At 34.0% G+C, this 18,081-nt stretch overlaps 1 long non-coding RNA gene across 1 annotated transcript in view; it reads left to right on the forward strand.

Annotated features, from left to right (window-relative positions):
* Positions 1–1,709: 1,709 nt before the first annotated feature.
* The window catches only part of LOC105489196 (uncharacterized), a 61,963-nt gene continuing 45,591 nt past the window's right edge, over positions 1,710–18,081 (forward strand). Inside the window, exons 1-3 of the long non-coding RNA XR_011609123.1 lie at positions 1,710–1,903; positions 2,751–2,822; positions 7,278–7,411. This is a non-coding gene — a long non-coding RNA (uncharacterized lncRNA). The remainder of the gene's footprint in view (positions 1,904–2,750; positions 2,823–7,277; positions 7,412–18,081) is intronic.

Genomic DNA, 18,081 nt, shown 5'->3' on the forward strand with positions numbered 1-18,081 from the left:
CATTACAGTTCCCACTAAATTCCAACAGTGCCTCCCACTTACTATGAAAACCAAAAATTTTTCCATGAATTTTTAAATACCCTGGTGAAGGTGAAGTAAGAAACAGGATACATCTATGGCTGATTACCTTTGAGCATCTGATTCAAATGTTCATATTTAACTAAAGCCTTAAATTCACAGCCTCAGGTTGTAGCTTAACAGACATGCATGTGTATTCTTAGCTGACTTTCTTGATTTCCGTTTTGCAAAGTAAAGTAAATCACGTCCTCCTGATAACTTCCATTTATAATTTTAGCTTTTTATTTGTTGTACTTTTTGTTTTAAAACAATTAAAAACTTACAAAAGTATGTAAGAACAAGACATTTCTACTTTTTTCTGAACTATGTGTGGGTAAGTGGTCAACAAAATGCCTCGTTGACCATGAATATTTAAGTATGGACTTCCTACATATGAGGTCACTATCTAACAAAACCACAGCACCACTCTCAATATAATTATAATTACAAATGACACAAATTGTATTTTATTATGTTTTTTAAAATTATTTTAGATTCAGGGAGGACATGTGCAAGTTTGTTACATAGGTATATTGGCTAATTTTGGAGTGTGGGCTTCTATTGAACCCATCACTCAAATAGTAATTATAGTGCCCAATAAGTTGTTTTTTAACCCTTCCCCTCCCCCCCCACCTCCTTCCTCCCTTTTGCAGTCCCCATTATCTATTGTTTCATCTCTATGTGCATGTACACCCAGGATTTTTTTTTTTTTTTTTTTTTTTTTTTTTTTTTTTTTTTGAGAGGGAGTCTCACTCTCTCACCTAGCCTGGAGTGCAATGGCGCAATCTCGGCTCACTGCAAGCTCTGCCTCCCAGGTTCACGCCATTCTCCTGCCTCAACCTCCCCAGTAGCCGGAACTACAGGTGCCCACCACAATGCCTGGCTAATTTTTTTTGTATTTTTAGTAGAGATGGGATTTCACCGTGTTAGCCAGGATGGTCTCGATCTCCTGAACTAGTGATCCGCCCACCTCAGCCTCCCAAAGTGCTGGAATTACAGGCGTGAGCCACTGCGCCTGGCCATGTACACCCATTTTTTAACTCCTACTTAATAAGTGACAACAGGCAGTATTTGATTTACAGATTTTATTTTCTAAAAATAACTGCAACTCAATCTCTCTTCTGTCTTGCATGCTCTTATTACAAAGTGAGTTTCATCCTCCTCCTGTCAAATGTGTGGTTTTGACCTGGAAAAGGAAGGTGGGAAGGTCTTTAGTTCCTATTCTTGAATCTGGGAAGGCTCTGTGACTTATGAAGCTAAGGCATAAATAGTCATAGAACTTTAGCTGATTCTTCTAATACACTCGCTATTGGGATGCAGTCACCATGCTGTGAGGAAACCCATGAAACAATGTGGAGATTCTTAAGTGAGTTCTGGATTCTAAGCCAACAGCCTAAATACTTTAGGTCCATTATTGAGGTCCAAGTTCAACCACTAGACCTGTACTTCACAAGCCTGCAGAGGATTCCTGCTTTCAGCCAGCAAGTTTTTTTCAGCTGAAGCCCCCAATATCATGGAACAGAATCAGATTATTTCCACCAAGTCCTTTTCAAGTTCTTAACCCACAGAATTTATGAGCATTATGAAGTCATTATTCCTTTCTGCCACTAGACTGAGAGTGACCACATATACAGAAACAGAAAACTATTAATAGAAAAATATATTGCCAACATCTAATCCTCAAACCCCATTCAATTTTGCCAACTACCCTCCATCCTATCAAATATTCCTTATACCAAAAAGATTCAGTTTAAAAATAAGTGTTGCATTTATTTGTTAACCTCTTTTGATCTGGAATAGCTCCTCACACTGTCTTTCATGACTTTAATGCTTTAGAAGACTACAGGTCAGTTATTATACAAAATGTCTTTATATTTATATTTGCCTAAATGTTTGTATTACATTCAGACTAGGCATCTTTGTAAGGAATACTACAGGAGTGATGCTGTGTTCTCAAACATTCCTATCTGCTGGAGGCACAAATTCTACTGGTTCTATTACTTGGTAATATTCATTTTAATGCTAAGTTAAAGTGGTGTTTGATAGGCTTCTCTACTAATTTTTTTTTTTTTTTTTTTTTTTTTTTTTGAGACGGAGTCTCGCTCTGTCACTCAGGCTGGAGTGCAGTGGCCGGATCTCAGCTCACTGCAAGCTCCGCCTCCCGGGTTTACGCCATTCTCCGGCCTCAGCCTTCCGAGTAGCTGGGACTACAGGCGCCCGCCACCTCGCCCGGCTAGTTTTTTGTATTTCTTAATAGAGACGGGGTTTCACCGTGTTAGCCAGGATGGTCTCCATCTTCTGACCTCGTGATCCGCCCGTCTCGGCCTCCCAAAGTGCTGGGATTACAGGCTTGAGCCACCGCGCCCGGCCTAATTTTTTGAGTCTTATAATTAGTAAGTGCTAGTGGGGAGATATTTTGAAACTAGGTCAATGTCCCATGTCTTACAAATGATTTATTTGTTACCTTTTCACATAAGTATAGACTCATGCGTTCTTGCTTTATTCTATATCATAATTCATTACTCTGTATTTATTTTGATATCTAAATTGTCCCAGATTTAATGAAATGTAATCCCCTTTAAGCTAGGTGCTGTGCCCTTTTGATACCTACCTATGATTCTTTAAAACAGTATTCTTTATATCTGAAAAATAAATGCATTTCTACTTTCTGACTTAATATGATAAATGTTTAGGCTCATCTGAAATTTCCCTGCTGTTGCCTTGGAATCAACCATTTCTTCAGGGAGTCCTAGTTTCTTTTAGAGGTAAGTACTGTTTACAAAGCAATGTCTGGTCTGTAGGTATATTTGTGTATTATGCTAAATCACATGATAGTCTCTTTCCTGGCTTAGGCAGTTTCAGTGCCCTATACCTGGCCCCTAACTCATTTCTCTCAGGTTAAAAGAATAGATGTGTCTATTTGATGTATTTACTGTTTTCCCTCCTAGTAAATAAATAGTTTTGTAATAAGTGAACTTTTATAACATTTTCTCCCTATTCTGTTATTGGAAGAGAAATGTGCTGTTTTTTTGTGTGTTTGCTTGTTTGTTTTTGTTAATTTAAAGATAGTATAATTCTGTCTGGGCCAAATATGCACACACACACGTAAATGCACACACACATATTTTATACCATGGATCATTTCACTGGCAAACTAAAGTGGTATCTTTGGTTAACATTTTGAAAATTGAAATCCCATGAGAGTTAATTGTGCAAAACTGTTTTATGTGATAATTGACTACGTAAAACTTCAATTGAAACAGTATAGAATGGCTTGGAATTTTATTTAGATAGCCTTCAGTGTCAAACGAGAGAATTAGATTTATTACATTGAATGTTAATTTTCATATAAATACAAGTTCTTAACTAAGCCATGTTTTCTAACACATTCAAGATAGGGTTATGAATACATATAAACCTTGGTGAAAATAATTTAAATAGTCAAAGTTTTTGTTTTTTTGAGGAGAATTTGGTGTCAAAAATAGTGTAAGGTATTAGGGACACATATATTTAAAATATACTCCCTATATCAAGGAATTTACTGTCTAGTTGGGAAAGTAGCTATATAAACAAATATAATATGGTGCAAAGAGGATCTAGGGACAAAAAATTCCACCTTCATCCCCTTAGGGTTTCAGCTGGGTCTGAGAATTAAGTTGACATTATATAGATTAACAAGATAAAAGTGTAATACAAATTTTACAGGGCATGGAAGCTCTCATAAGGAAATAAAGACCCAAAGAAGAAGTTAGGGTCAGTTACTGAAACACTGAATTGGACAAAGAATAGTTGTGAAGAAGCAACTAAATTATGTAGGAGGCTTAAAAGACAAGAGCTATTTTAACAAGATCTTTACAGAATTTTTAGTTTTGACTTCTCATGCTTGAATACAAAGATTTTGCATCTTTCTGGTAAAGGGAGGGCATCTTTCACATGGGATTTTTATCTTCTGCTTTTGAGAAACAGCACAGAGGTCAAAGTGATCTTTTGCACATATTGTTCTTTAAACCACTTTAAATTTAAATAGCCGATATGCCAGATAGCATATTTAATTTTTTTATTTTTATTTTTTATTTTATTTTATTTTATTTTTTTGAGACAGAGTCTTGCTCTGTGGTCTGGGCTGGAGTGCAGTGGTCGGATCTCGGCTCACCGCAAGCTCCACCTCCCGGGTTCATGCCATTCTCCTGCCTCAGCCTCCCGAGTAGCTGGGACTACAGGCGCCCACCATCACGCCCGGTTAATTTTTTGTATTTTTAGTAGATTCAGAGTTTCACTGTGTTAGCCAGGATGGTCTCGATCTCCTGACCTTGTGATCCACCTGCCTCGGCCTCCCAAAGTACTGGGATTACAGGCTTGAGCCACCGCGCCCGGCCCAGAGTAGCATATTTTAACCTCTTCAAGGTCATATTTAAACCTCTTCAAGTATTTTAACCTCTTCAAGTGTTAAAAGCATATTTTAACACTCTTCAAGTGATGAGCACATAGTGGATTAATGCACAGAAGAGGCTTCTCTAAGAGTGAGTTGGAAAGGTATTTGGTAGGATAGGATTCTCATTTTGCTCCTTGAACCAGACCAAGCAAGGTGAAAAACTCTCTGCAGCACATACTTCTGCAAGCAACTTTTATGGGAGTTTTTTTGTTTGTTTGTTTGTTCGTTTGTTTTGTTTTTTTTTTAATTGTTGTTGTTGTTTGGTTTTGCTTTCTGTTTAACCCAATAGAACTGATATCAACACAGCCAAGTAGGGGAACCAGAAATATTTTTAAGAGCAGATAAGTTCATAGCAAGGAGAGTAATATCAATGTCTTAGCTAGTTTCTGAGATGTTGTTTCGTTATATTCAAAATCAGAGCTTTTTATTTTTATTTTTTTCAAATCAGTACCATGAATAAAACAGAGAGAAAGCAAAAATTATATAATTTTCTTAGCCTTAAAACAGAAGCTATGCTACAATATCTTACTCCTCTGCTAATCTGATACTTCAGATTGATTTACCTTAAATCTTCTTACTTTAAATCTTCAGATGGACCTTAAATCTTCAGGATGATTTAAGGTCAATTTACTTGCATTTTCTACACTAGCAGAGTATATGACATATTGTATTAATAAAAAATGTTAACTTTACTATGCTGACTCTCTACACTTAGGAGAATAACGTGAAGAATCATAATTAACCACTTTTCTATTGTTTCCACTTGGGCTTTTAAAAAATATACATTTTTTTTCTTTAAACTATGTGTAAATTACTCACAGCCCTAATTTCATATTTGTCTCTCGTTCAGGATTGTTTGCCATATTTAGACTGATTATGTTTTATTGCATTCTGAGATGTTAGGAAGCCATAATATCTTCTACATTGTGTTATTTAAGTCACAATTTTAAATGTAAGTAGAGTGAAGTCTGAAGATAACTATTTTTAAAAAATAGTTTTTGTTGTTTCATTATATTCACTCCTAGGACAGACACTGTGGGATAAATACACTGTAAATATTTATAGTACTTTAGAAGAATGGGGATCACAGACTAAATCCCTATATATTGCTCTAAATATTTACCCTCCTGTATTAGTAAAGTTACTCAAGGACATGGCCAATCATTCTCAGTGTTCACAAACAATAAGAAGGGTTGCTAAATTCAGAGGAGTAAGCATTTCATTCTTACAATGGGAGAATGCATAAGAAGTAAAGAAACTGTCTTATCAAGTTTGGCTCATATACATATAACTAATTATATATTAGTAAACGTATGTTATATAGATGATGTAAGATAGATAGATAGATAGATAGATAGATAGATAGATAGATAGATGATAGATAGAAAATACTCACACTTTAAAACAGCAAGTCCCTGAGGATATACATCAGTTTTAATTCTTGCTGGTGGTAAACAATGTGGTAAAATGGAAAGTCAAAATAAAGTCCTTATATAAATGAGAACAGACAGATTTAAGTCACTCTCAAAACGTAGCTCTTACTCTATGGAATATCCTGGTAGCAATGATAAATACTTTTTCCTTCTTCTTTTAATCAGATAGCTGATTAACATTGAAACAGAAAGTTTCATTCTCTCTCTATGATAATATTTTACCTTTCCTGGTCCTTTTGTTATTTTCCATATACATTACTAAAATACTCCTTTAATAAGTTCTCCATTCTTAATCCACTGATATATTTTTCCCCAATCTGCTTAGTACCACTAATTTTTACTTCTTTTTCTGTTTAGAGTAATCATTAAGGACTATTGCTTCAAATGTATCTTCATATTAATTGTCCACAATTTTGATAAATCAGTATAAAGCTGAACATGAACATAAACATGTGGGGGAAAAGTATTAGTTTCTGAAGACTCTGCATTTTATAATATAAACTGATATCATTTCTTTTTGATATATACTCAGTAGTGACATTGTTAGATTATATGGTAGTTATATTTTTTGTTTTCTGAGACCTTCTGTACTGTTTTCCATTACGGCTGTACTAATTTACATTCCCACCAATAGTGTAATAGGGGTCCCTTGTCTCCATATTCTGCCCAAAATTTGACATTTCATGACATTTCTACCTTAGCCAGCCTGAAGACCAATTGTAAGTTGGCCAAGATGTTTTATTACAAAGATTAGAATGATCAGTTTTATGTTTTTCTATTCATTGGTCCTTTAAAGGCATAAACTTTTTATTCATTTTGTTATGCCCATCACTGAGCATAATATAAGGAACATAGTAGGTCCTCAAGAAATGCTTACTGAATCAACCTTAATTGATAATCAAGTTGTTGTTGGTTCACTCTTCTCCATACTTTTTTTTTTTTTTTTTTTTTGAGATGGAGTCTCACTCTATCATCCAGGCTGGAGTGCAGTGGTGTGATATCAGTTCACTGCAGCCTCCACCTCCTAGGTTCAAGTGATTCTCCTGCATCAGCCTCCCAGGTGGCTGGGATTACAGGCATGTGCCACTATGCCCAGCTAATCTTTGCATTTTTAGTAGGGATGAGGTTTCATCATGTTGGCCAGGCTGGTCTCAAACTCCTGGCCTCAAGTGATCTGCTCACATCAGCCTCCCAAAGTGCTGGGATTACAGGCGTGAGCCACCCCGCCCAGCTCATATACCATTTTAAAATCAATATTATTTTGATATGAAATTGAATAAGATAAAATAACACACAGTACAGGTGTTATCATAGTAAATAATTAAATTTTCATTTATTTTCTACCATTGTTACAGTATAGCCACAAATTTCCACTGAGTGTTTATCTACTATAAAGCGGCAGGTGAAGTCTGCATTCAGGGATAAAGTGTTGACATCATCTTGAATCCATTCCTAAGGAGTTCACAAGTCCAGAGAGGACATAGAGTATGTGAGTAATTCTAACATAATGTTTTACAATCTGAGATGGAAGTACAGAAGCACAGAATTCAGTTCTGCAAAGGGAAGTAAAAGATTTCTAAAAGAGAATAATATCTAAAATAGACCGTCTTATCATTTTTATTCTTGAGGTTTAACAAAATGGCCAGTAATTTAAAAAAATAATGCCATGTTGAATCTAAAATAATATTTTAGCAGTATTATTTATATTTAATATGTTACATATCATTTAATATACATTTAATATTTAATATATTGTAATTTCACTATTGTATCCTTTGTTTTCCTGTATACTTAATTTTTGTAGTTTTAGTTGGCACAAGGTTTCACAGTTAAGTTCAAAATGGTATCTGTCCACTGACTATGAATTTTTTAAATGTTTAATGTACTTAAGATAATTCGTGAAGTAGAATAGAATGGATGAGATTTTTTTAAAAGGACATCTTAAAAATCACTAGAATAAAATTAACCCAAAATATCATCATATAGAAATTGTCTTTCAGAAAAGTTAACAAAAATATAAGTATGATGTAATTATTTTGTTAATTTCACAAATAAGGGAACTAATATTGAGAAATAACCCTGCCCTCTAGTGGTGATTAATACATTTTAAAATATACTGAAAACACCAGTTTGCTGTTACAGCAAAGTTCACATTGACATATATTTGAATAGAAACACTGAAACCATATATCCTGCATTAATAAACAGACGTGATTAAACTAACGGCCTTGAATGTCGTTTAGTAGATTCATCCCCCAAAGAAATTTAGTAAAACAAATTTTACTAAATGAGAAGTGTCACTGTGTTTCTCCTTGTGAATGGTATTACCAATGTTGAACTAGATTATTTGATGGAATCCTTTTTCCATTTGAATTTTGATTAGAAATCCACCATCTAGGGAAAAATTTACAAAGTCTCAAACTTGTTTTACTCACCCCCCTACCAATTTTCATCAATTCTCCACTGCCCTGATAAGCCCTCTTCATATACCATTTGTCTCTCATTAAATATTAGATAAGCCATTTCTCTCTTTTCTGACATAGGACCCGAAGGATCTATATAAAAAATGCAATGTATTGCATTTCACTTGATACATCTTTTTGAATCCTGAGATCTCTACATGCCTGATTATATGCTAGATATCATCTAAAATATATTTTATCCCATGTTTTTTCCTAAAAGGATAATATTTTTAGGCAAACGTAGTATGATTAATTATACAATTTATTCATGAAAGAAACTATACATATGTACTGAGATTTGTTTTAAATTCTGAGTTTTGTACTATCTGTATTTTAAAACTCAACATCTATTTTTACCTATGACTGTCATAAAAAATCAGAGGTAACCTCTAGTTATATAATCACAACATGAAGAATTGTTAGATATTTTTAAAATAACTAGATCAATCCCTCTACTACAATAAAGTAAATGTTCAAATGTGTCTATGCCTTAGCCAAGGTTTTGTAGTTGCTTGTCTCACTAAAAGTCAGAGCTAAATGGAAAACATTTTTTAGTTTTGCTTCCAATTTACGTCTGTACCTACAAATATAATATAATGTTTCCAAACTGTGTTATATCCATGTCCTAACTCTGAGAATCTCTGAATTCATTACAGTACATATCAAAAGTTAAGGACTTCAAAAGATTGTCCTGGTGGACTTAGGGTAATCACAATGATCCTTACAAGAGAAAGGCAGGAGGGTAAGAATCAGAGAAGGAGATGTGATGACAGAAGCAGGGATGACAGTGGAAAAGAGAGGGCATGAGAGTGTGTGTGTGTGTGTGTGTGTGTGTGTGTGTGTGTGTGTGAGAGAGAGAGAGAGAGAGAGAGAGAGAGAGAGAGAGAGAGAGAGAAAAGAGATATTAGAAGACACCGTGTTTTGAAAATCGGGTAATTAATGAACAAAAGAATGCAAGCAGCCACCATGCCTTCTACTGAAAAAAAAAAAAAAAAAAAAAAAAGCAAGGCAACAGTCTCCTCAAGAGCCTCCAGAAGGAACACTGTCCTGCCAACCCATTTTAGATTTCTGACATGCAGAACTGTAAAATAATAAATTTGTGTTTTAAAAATAAATAATAACTTAGGAACTTGTTAAAAATTCAAATTTCCTGGTACCAGCCCAGACAGACTAATTCATAGAAACAAGGGAAGGGGTTCAGAAATCTGCAGTTTAAGGAGCCCTCTAAGTAATGAATGCTGAGCCTGGGTGATATTGACTTACATAAAGTGTTTTCCTCACCTATTTCAGGGAAGATTACTGCAGGAGGTTATTTCTCATTGTGGTTTTGATTTGCATTTTCTTGATAATTAGTTTTATTGAGTGCTTTGAATTTTCCTGTTGGCCATTTCTATGTCTTCTTTGGAAAATGGAAAAATGTCTATTTGGATCCATTCATTGCTCAGTTTATGATGGGGTTATCTGGCTTTTGGCTATGGAGGTGTATGAGTTCCTTAAATATTTTTGATATTAACTCCTTATCAGGTATAAGGTTGGCAAATATTTTTCCTATTCCATAAGTTGACTTTCCATTTTGCTGTACACAAACTTTTTGTTCTTTCATCAATATTTTATAATTTTTAGTTCATCGCATTGACTATATTTACTCCTACGTATTTTATTCTTTTGATGATATTATAAAAGGGGTTGTTTTCTTAATTATTGAATAGTTCATTATTGGCTAATAAAATGCAACTATGTTTTATATATTGGTTATCCTGCAAATTGACTGGATTTGCTTATAAGTTCTAACAGGTGTTTGTGAAGTCTTTTTGGGTTTCTACATATAAAATTATGTCATCTACAAACAGGGATAATTTTACTTCTTCATTTCTGATGTATATTCCTTTTATGTATTTATTTCTCCCTTAATTGCTCTGGTTAGAACTTCCAGTACAAAGTTAACTAGAAGTAGCAAGATTGGGCGTCCTTCTCTCCTTCCTCATCTTAGAGGAGTAGCTTTCTACTTTTCACTACTGAATATAATATTAACTGTGGGTTTCTCATAGATGGCCTTTATTGTGTTGAGGTACACTCTTTCTAAACCTAAGTTGTTGAGAGTTTTTACCATAAAAGCATGTTGAATTTATCCAAATATTTTCTGCATATAGTGAAATGATTATGTAACTTTTGTTGTTCATTCTGTCATTGTGGTATATCATATTTATTAATTTGTATACATTAAATCTTCTTTGCATACCATGGATAAATTTCATTTGATCTTGACAAATGATTCTGTTGATGTGCTCTTGAATTTGGTTTGCTAGTATTTTGTTGAACATTTTTTCCACCCATGTTCATCAGAAATGTTAGCCTGGAATTTTCTTGTAGTGTTTTTATCTGGCTTTGGAGTCAGAGTGATGTTGGACTAATAAAATGAGTTTGGAATTATTCTGTGTTTAATTTTTTGAAGGAGTATGAAAAGGTTTGGTTAACTCTTCTGTACATGTGTGTTCGAATTTACCAGCTAACCATCAGGTCCTAGGATTTTCTTTGATACATATTTGATGCTACTTATTCAGTCTCCTTACTTACGGATCAGGGCAGATTTTCTATTTCTTTGTGATTCAGTCTCAGTAGATTAATGTTTTTAGGAATTTATCCATTTCTTATAAGCTATCTTATTTGTAGGTATACAATTTTCCCATTGTAGCCTCTTATGATCCTTTGTATTTCTATGGTATCAGTTGTAATATCTCCTTTTTATTTGTGATTTTATTTACTCAGTCTCTACTCTTTTTTTTTTCTTAGTCTGGCTAAAGGTTTGCCAATCTTGTTTATGTATTTTTTAAAATCCAACTTTTAATTTCATTGTTATTTTTCATTTTTCTCTAGTCTCAATTTTATTTTTTTTCTGCTTTGTTATTCATTATTTACTTTTGTCTACTAACTTTAGGCTTACTTGTTCTTTCTTTTCTAATTCCTTGAGAAAAAGTAGTGTTAGATTGTGCATGTGTTATTTTTATACAGGTATTTATTGTTATAAATTTATATCTCAGAATTGCTCTCGTAAACTCTATTATATTTTGTTTCCATTTTTGTTTGTCTCAAAGTATCTTTAAATTGCTTTTCTTTTTTGATAGATCATTTTTTCAGGAAATGCTGTTTAACTTACACATATTTGTAAATTTTCCATGTTCTTCTTGTTATTGATTTCTAATTTCATACCAGAGTCATAATGAAAAGATATTTGATTTGACTCCAATCTTCTTAAATTTGTTAGGCCATATTTTGTAGCCTAATACATGGTCTATCCTGGAGAATGTTCCATATGCACTTGAGGAGAATGTATGTACTGCTGTTGTTACATGAAATTTCCTGTATATGTCTGTTGGACCATTTGGTCAAGGTGTACTTTAAGTCCGAGGTTTTGTTGTTCAATTTCTTTCCAGATGACTTATCTTTTGTTTAAAGTAGGGTATTGAAGTACTCTGCTATTGTTTTACTGCTATTTCTCCCTTCACATCTATTAATATTTGCTTTATATGCTTAATTGTTTAAACATTGGAAGCATATATTTTTACAATTGTTACATCCTCTTGAGTTGAATTCTATTTTAATGTAATAACTAAGGGTTTTTGTCTTGTTTTACAGTTTTTTATTTAAAGTATATTTTATCTGATATGAGTATAGCTCTCTTTGGTTTCTATTTGCATGGATTTTTTTCTCTATCCATTTACTTTCTGCCTCTATGTGCTCTTAAAATAATTCTCTTGTAGCGAGCACAGCACTGGGTGTGACATTTCAAAATTGAGCTACTGGGTTTCTTTTGACTTACATTTAAACTAATAATTGATAGATAAAGACTTACTGTTTCAATTGTATTAATTGTTTTCTGTTTTGTACATCCTTTGTTCCTCTCACTAGATTATTTTGTGATTTGATAATTTTCTATGGTGTTATGCTTTAACTCCTTTCTATAACTTTTATGTATATATTATAGATTTTTTCTCTGTACTTACTGTGAGGCTTACCTGAAACATCTTATATTTTAAGTTGATAACAACCTAACTTTGATCACATAAAATAACTTTACAACTTGCTTCTCCATACATATTTTATATTTTTGATATTATTTACATTTTTATATTGTTTATTCATGAACAGATTATTGGCGCTATAGTTATTTTTAATATTTTTTTAGCTTTGTACTGAAGATATGTTATTTTCACACCGCTATTATAGTATTAGAGTCTTCACAATTTGAATACGTACTTAATTATAACAGTGTACCAGTGAGTTTTATGTTTTATATATGTTCATGTTACTAATAGCATCCTTTTAATTTAGCTCTAAGAACTGCCTTTAGTATTTCTTGCAAGACAGGTCTAGAGATGATGAATTCTCTCAGCTTTATCTCTCTCTGGGAAGGTCTTTATCTTTTATTTATTTTTCATGCACAGCTCTGCCCAGTAAAGACAGTATTATTAGTTGCATGCTTCCCCCCGCCCCCACCCCCCCCCCCCACCATTTTGAATATAGCATTCTTCTTTCTTCTGGCCTACAAAGTTTGTTGCTGAAAATTCCACTGACAGCCTTATGGGGATCTATTATATGTGAGAAAAAAAAATCATTTGTTTCTTTCAAGAGTCTCTGTTTATCTTTGGTTTTTGAAAATGTGATTATGGTATGTCTTGGTAAAGTCTTCTTGGGGTTGAACCTGTTCGGACCATTGAGATTCAGCTTCCAGGATGTATGTGTCTCTCCTTAGCTTTGGGAAGTTTTCAGCCATTGCTAAAAGCTCTTTGTCTCTTTTTCTCTCTCTTACCCTATCTGACTCCTATAACACAAATGTTAACTCTCTAGATGGTGTCCCATACATTCCACAGGCTTGCTTTATTGTCTTTTATTCTGTTTTTTTTCTTTTTTCTTTCAAATGCCTATGTTTGAATTCACAGAATGTTTCAGATTGCTGTTGATGTTGTCTAGTGATTTTTAAATTTTACTCATTATATTATTTAGCTCCAGAATTTCTGTTTGCTTCTTTTTATAATTTCTGTTTCTAAAATTTATCTTGTTTTTTGTGAATTGTTTTTCTGATTTCATTAAGTTGTGTATTTGTTGTCTTGTCACTCACTGAAATTTATCAAAACAATTATTTTGGGCCAGGTGAGATAGCTCACAGCTATAATACCAACATTTTGAGATATATAATTATATTTTACATATAATTATTTTACATATATTATAATTATATTACATATATAAACACTTTGTTTACATAATTATCATAGGTTTCTTGTATACCTACTTTATTAGAACTTTATTTTAAAGACATTGATGGCAGATTTTTTAAAACTATGCACACTCTCCCCTTTCATGAAAACAAAATGACAACTTTGTGGAAGAGAGAATGCAGAGAACTGTATGTCAATTATCAGTTTAAAAATATGAATATAGATAAAAAGTCACAGATGTTTTTTCAAGTTCAATAAATTAAGTTTTCTTTAAAAATATCAACAGTAATATTAAAACAATTATGTTGGTATGTGACATTTTTATTGTAAAATTTCTATGTAAAAATGCTTTCTATGATTATTACCTAGCTATGTTGTGAATAACTTCATATGTAATGCTCTAATAGATTTATAAAACTTGAATTTATTTAAGTTGATAGTTAAAAGGCCATGTAATTAATTTGTATATAAAAATAAATCATGATTTTAAAATTTAGGCTAAGGTAGTAAATGTGGATCTAAAGCATATTAAAATGTGTAGATTTATTATTTTTAAATCATGTGACAATAATTATGTCTATTTTTAATATATTTTTAAAAGCTTGGATATTTTGTAAAATAGTATTTATTTTAGATTTTAAAGTAACAAATACATTTATTAAGATGACGAATCTCTTTATCTTGAAACCTTCTATGGTCCTGATATGATTTGAATCTGTGTCCCCATCCAAATTTCATTTTGAATTGTAATCTCCAATGTTGGAAGTGGGCCTGGTGGGAGGTGACTGGATCATGGAGGTGGATTTTTCATGACATCCACTTAGTGTTATCCTCGTGCCAGTGAGTGAGTTCTCATGAGCTCTCACTGTGTAAAATTGTGTGGCACCTCCCCTATCCCTCGCTTGCACCTGCTCTGGCAATGTGATATGCCTGCTTCCCCTTTGCCTTCCACCATATTTGGAATCTTCCTGAGGCCTCCCCAGAAGCCAAGCAGAGCTTGCATCACGATTTCTATATAGCTTCAGAACTGTGGGCCAATTAAACCTCTTTTCTTTGTAAATTATTCAGTCTCAAGTATTTCTTTATAGCAATACAAGAATGGCCTAATACAGAAGTTTGGTACCAAGAAGTGGGGCATTGCTACAAAGATATCTGCAAATGTGGAAATGACTTTGAAACTGGGCAACAGATGGAGATTGGAAGAGTTTGGAAGGTTCAGAAAAAAGACAGGAAGATGAGGGAAAGTTTGGAACTTCTTGAAGAGTGATTAAATGGTTGTAACCAAAATGCTGATAGAAATACGGACAGGGAAGTACAGCCTGAGGATGGCTCAGATGAAAATGAAGAAGAACTGGAGCAAAAGGCACATGTGTATTTCTTAACAAATGAGTTGGCTGAATTGTGTCTATGACCTAGGGAATCTCTGGAGTTTGAACTAGAGAGTGATGATTTAGGGTACCTGGTGAAAAAAATTTCTAAGTAGCCAAGTGTTACATGTGTGTTGTGGCTGCTTCTAGCAACCTGTTCTCAGATGCATGAGTGAAAATTGACCTAAGTTTGAAACTTACATTTAAAGGGAAAGCAGAGCATTAAAGTTTAGAAAATTTGCAGTCTAGCCATATGGTAAAAAGAAAAGCCTAGTTTTAGAAGAGTTCAGTCAGGCTGTGGAGCAACTACTTATTAGAGATATTTGCATGACTAAGAGGAGTCCAAGTGGCGATAGCCAAAGCAATAAGGAAAAGGCCTCAAAGCCATTTCAGAGAACTCTGTGGCATCCCCTCCCACCACAGGCCCAGAAACTTAGAAGGGAAGAATGATTTCAAGGACCAGGCCCAGGGCCCCACTGCCCTGCACAGCCTTGGGACACTGTTCCTTGCATCCCAGCCACTCCATCTCTAGCTATGGCTCAAAGGAGCACAGGTACAACTGGGGCAGCTGCTTCAGAGGATGTAGGCCATAAGCCTTGGTGATTTCCTTATGATTTCCTTTTGGTATTAAGCTGGAGGGTGCACAGAGTGCAAGAGTTAAGGCTTGGGAACTTCCACCTAGATAGCCTGGGTGCCAGGCAGAAACCTGCTGCAAGGGTGGAGCCCTCACACACAAGCTCTGCTAGTATAGTGAAAATAGAAAATGTGGCATTGGAGACCCCACACAGAGTCCTCACTGTAGCACTGTCTAACGGAGCTACAAGCAGAAAGCCACCACCCTCCAGAACTCAGAATGCTATATTGTATATAATCATTGTATCCACTGGTGGCTTGCACACTGTGTGTAGAAAGACCAAAGGCATTTAGCTACAACCTGTGAGAGCACCTGCAGGGGCTGAACACTGCAAAACCACAAGGGCAGATCTTCTCAAGGCCTTGGGAGTGCACCCTTAGAACCAGTGTGCACTGGATGCAGCAAGTGGAGTCAAAAGAGATTATTTCAGAGCTTTAAGTTTTAATGAATGTTCTGCTAGGTTTTAGACTTGCATGGGACTGTAGTCCCTTTCTTTTGGCTGATTTATGCCTTTTGAAATGGTAATATTTGCCCAATTCTTGTATCTTTATTGTATCTTGAAAGTAAATAATTTTTTTTTAAATTTTATTGGCTCATAGATAAAAGGGACTTGCCTAGTTTCCGAAGAGACTTTGAACTTCAGATATTTAAGTTAATCTGGAATGAATTAGGACTTTGGGAAACTAGTAGGAAGGCATAATTGCATTTTTCAATGTGAGAATATGAGACATAAGAATGGTCCGGGTCGTAATGATATGATTTGGATCTGTGTCCCCAACCAAATTTCATGTTGAATTATAATACCCAGTGATGGAAGTGGGTCTGGTGAGAGGTGATTGAATCATGGGGGCTCATTTCTCACGAATGGTTTAGCACCATCCACTTTGTGTTATCCTCATGATAGTGAGTGGATTCTTTCAAGATCTCTTAGTTTTAAGTTTGTGGCACCTCCCCACTTCATCTCCTGCTCCTCCTCCCACTGTTTGACTCACCTGGTCCCCCCTTTGCCTTCTACCGTGATTGGAAGTTTCCTGAGGTCTCCCTAGAAGCAGACACCACTATGCTTCCTGTACCGCCTACAGAACCATGAGCCAATTAAACCGCTTTTCTTTTGAAATTCCCCAGTCTCAGGTATTTCCTTACAGCATCCTAATGTAAGAACGGCCTCATACAGGTCCTAAATATGTCTGACATGTATCAGTGTAGAAAAAATAACAGCATTAAAGAAAAATTAATTGGAATTATTGTGATTCATACTATACATATGTAATTTAAGAGTATTAATGTGTTAAGAGACTCTATTAATCACATATTAGTTTTGAAGATGACTTTGCTCATTATTTGGTTAAGTATAATAGATTTCCCCAGATAATATGAGTTATAAATGCTTTCATTTTTGTGCTTTGAAATCACTATAAGAAACTTCATTGTACTCTTCTTCTTTTGCTCTCAATCCAGTATCACATGTAAGTGAATTACTGTAATTAGAGTTATCTTGTCATTTCAGATTTTTGATAAAAGTTTAGAATTGGTATTTACACAATCACATCAACAAAGTTAAGTAACTTCTCTACATACCCTTTACTAATGCAGAGTGAAACATCCAGGAACATGAAATATATTCTGTACACCCAAAGGCCATAAAGGAAGTGGAATGTTGGATCAGAATAACGCCTAATGATTTAGTGACATTACAGTTTAATCTTCACATGAATATTTTGAGTTAGAGTATGTTGTTCATTAATTGGTTGATTATTTTATTCCAAAATATTTAACTGGCATGCTACTAGCTGCCATAAACTGTTTTAGGCACTAATTATACAGTGATAAACAAAACAATAATACCTGCCCTGATGTAATCTATATTACTATTATTGCTGCCACATAATGAAAAATCAACTGAGTTTAAAAAGTTATTTCACACAAGAAAATGTGAGAGCTGAGATTTTAATACAAAATTCCTTGACCTCAGAGTGAGTGCTCTTATCATACACACAACAACATATGGCCTCTCACAATAGGCTACCAAGTCATAGATTTGTTACATCCCCAACATTGAAAATTAATAGTGAATGGAGCTTTCTAATTTTAAAAATATGTTTTCTAGAGAATGCTATAAAACATTGAAAGAAATCAGGGTAAAAAATCATGAATTAAACTATGTCTCTAACAAACTCTGTAGCCCTTTCTGTTTCCTTTCTATGCCTGATCATTTACTTGAATTATCTTTGAATCTAAAGGGACAACACAAAAGAATACTAGAGTATTTAAAATATTTAGACAATAAATATTGTTCTGTATATAACTTTTATTATTCCTTAAATTATTTTGGAGCAATCAAGATATCTCAATTACCTATATTAATCAATTAATTAATCAATATCATTTACATCTGAAGAAAGAGGAAAACTTATGAGTTATATACATATTGCATGTGTGATTGTGAGACAATTCAATTTCAGCAATAAATTTTCAAATTC

The sequence above is a fragment of the Macaca nemestrina genome, chromosome 1 (genome assembly GCF_043159975.1).
Source record: "Macaca nemestrina isolate mMacNem1 chromosome 1, mMacNem.hap1, whole genome shotgun sequence".
In the NCBI taxonomy this organism is placed as follows: Eukaryota; Metazoa; Chordata; class Mammalia; order Primates; family Cercopithecidae; genus Macaca; species Macaca nemestrina.